Source organism: Haemaphysalis longicornis, unplaced genomic scaffold (genome assembly GCF_048455015.1).
Source record: "Haemaphysalis longicornis isolate Haplotype H1 unplaced genomic scaffold, Haemaphysalis longicornis Haplotype H1 scaffold_136, whole genome shotgun sequence".
Lineage (NCBI taxonomy): Eukaryota > Metazoa > Arthropoda > Arachnida > Ixodida > Ixodidae > Haemaphysalis > Haemaphysalis longicornis.
Genome location: NW_027526241.1, coordinates 490,940 through 493,660, shown reverse-complemented (window position 1 = coordinate 493,660; position 2,721 = coordinate 490,940). Strand labels below are relative to the sequence as shown.

The following is a 2,721-nucleotide window of genomic DNA, read 5'->3' as shown; positions in this document are numbered from 1 at the left end:
CGCATTTCCCGGCAAAGCGCCTCGGGAGTGTCCCCCTCTCTTCGTCCTCACCTTCCGCACAGCTATTCTTGTGTTACAAATTACAATGCCGCTGTTCAAGCAGTTAAAGGGGCCCTAAATAGGCTGCCGAATGTTATGATTTTGCGTGCGAAGTCACTGGAGTACTATCCAAGGAATGTCATCCCGCAAAAATTGATTAAATTCATTGAGTATTAGCCGAGTTATCGCTCATTAAAAGGGGCCACCCGTAAGGCCTGGGGCTCTCCTCCTCTAGTAGCTCCTCCCAAGCACTGTGGAAGCCACGACGTCATCGACCCGGCGCAAGACCACCGACAGAAACAGGGCAATCCATCACCCTCCTTGATGTACGTGCAGTCATTGGCTGCGCTAAGCCCTGCGCGCGCTTTTTTTTTTTTTTTAGCACTCGACGCGCATGCTCCGCCCACCAGATTCCGGTTGCACGTTGAGCGCTGTCGCTGGGGTTCGCGTTCGCGGCGCCCCACTGGGCAGTGTCTCGTGCGTCATAGAGGCGCGTCAGAGCCAGAAAGAACTTCGTCGGAGCGCGGCAGTGTGGCGGCAAGGTATGGTTGGTGAGCCAGGAGAGAAAGTGAAATCTTTTTTGTGTGTTTGTGCGGCGCCTGCTTTACGCAGAAGTGTAATATTTGGTATACGTTGTCGTGAAGGGGTACTCTAGCGATTGCGTGATTGAAATGGCGACCTTCGGAAGCCTATTTAGGGCCCCTTTAAACTGTTCTTGTCGGGAAGCGCCGCACGCATGTATAAATACTTAGGTACGCCCGGATGAGGGAGCTCGGGAGGCAACACGGGATGATATCCAGTGTGCTTGCGTGCGTGCTGTTCGCGTGTGTTTTCGTGTGTTCTTGTTTGTATTACAACATCGGCGAGAGAAAGGGGGGGGGTGCTTAAAATGTGTGCCCTTATATTTCGATTAGCCCTTTGCAGGTATTCTTACAAGGCAAGGTGAACAACGTTCAGGGAATTGTAGGGATCCTGGTATTTAAAAGTCGCGGTGCCTATTGCTGTCAAGTATGAGTCGGAGACGTAGTGCAAGGGTCAAAGCGGTAAAGCCAGTCAGTAGGTACCTTGAAGACATACTTAAAGTATTCCGAGTTATGCAAATAACGACAAAGAAACGAGTGAAACGAGAAGTGATCGCACACTAGCTATTGCACTGGCAGATGTTAATATATGATGGTTCTATTTTGCTCGGCTTTTGGAGCAAGATACTGGTTCGAATAGGTCCTGTTTAAAGGCTGCAAGACTCAGCAATGAACTTTTATGACGCTGCTTTAGACATGAACGCTTTTCGAGAACAGTTTCGTGACGAAAGGGAAACGCTGGTGAGTGAGTCACTCGATGAAGGGCTTGGTGTCGGTGAGTCGTGGGATGTCATTGTTGAAAGGCGTCCGAGACGATGGAAAGGAGAGGCGTGAACGGCTAAGCAGAAAATGCAAAGGGTCGTGAAATCCACATTCGACCGTCTTCATTCTGAAATGGACGAGAGGTTTACTCGCCTGCAGGATACCGATTCCACGTTTGGCTGTCTCCTGGACATAAAAAATCTCTGCTACGGTGACCACGAGAACGAACTAAGAACAAATTGTTACACCTTTGAGGAGTTTTATAGTTCCGGCGGTATCGCGCAGGACCTCTATGAAGAGGCTTTAGATTGCCCACTGCTGTTTTCACGGCGTGTTGACCGGAGATTATCAAAACATGAAGAACTTCTGAAATTTATCTTACAGTATGGGGAATACAACGTATTTCCCAACCTTCGCGTCGCAATTCAGATAAAGTTAGTCATAGCCGTTTCCATATCGCTGGCTGCTAAAAGTCCTTCAGCAAGCTGAAACTAATACTTTCCTATTTGCGCGCCACAAGGGTCCACGACAGACTTTCTCATGTTGCTGTGCTGAGTGTGGAAAAAGAAGAAACTGTAAAAACAAACTTCGATGACATTATAGAACAGTTTTCTTTATCGAAAGCAAGAAAAGTGCTGCTCTAGTTGTTACGGAGTGCCGTAGTGTATAGTAGTTTTCATATTTGTGTTTAACCAACTGATCTAATTAAAACGTTAAAAACTTAAAGAATGCGTTTCTCGACAACTTGTTCACGATGAACATCAGCACTGGCGTCACAAGAGGCAATGATATGCTACCAGGAGACAACAGTGATTGCAGGAAGGAGTTTTCGAATGCATCATTAGCATTGATAACAAAAAGTGGGCATACTATGCAGATTTGAAGTATGATTAAATATTCTGAGCAATTCGTTTAACGGTAAGGCAGCGAAAAACGATAACAACTGTGTACATGCGTACTTGGTCGTTTTCTTCTGTGTGTTTGTACAAAATTTATGAGCGTCGCCTTATTGGTGTCATCCGAGGCCACAACAGCTGACCAGCAAGCTCCATTTCTTCTTTCACTTTTTTTTTCTACGCAGTAGAATTACCTCCGAGGGATCCCGAAATTGACAACAAACGTTTTTTTCCTACTTTAGCCAGTGTCTACAGTCACGTTCGACGGAACCCAAAATTGCCAATTAAATCACATTCGACGTAACTTGAACCGAATGATTTCAGTTACGTCCGGCTTAGCCAGGTATTTTACAGAAAAAAATTAGAGTGCGAAATTCAAATTAAAACGACCTCATCGGCCGTACGGAACACTACATAGGCGACCCGTAATATAACAAAGGAGC

At 46.3% G+C, this 2,721-nt stretch overlaps 1 pseudogene; it reads left to right on the top strand.

Annotated features, from left to right (window-relative positions):
* The first annotated feature begins 1,289 nt into the window (after positions 1-1,289).
* Positions 1,290-2,026, top strand: LOC144164729 (uncharacterized; annotated as a pseudogene).
* Positions 2,027-2,721: the final 695 nt, after the last annotated feature.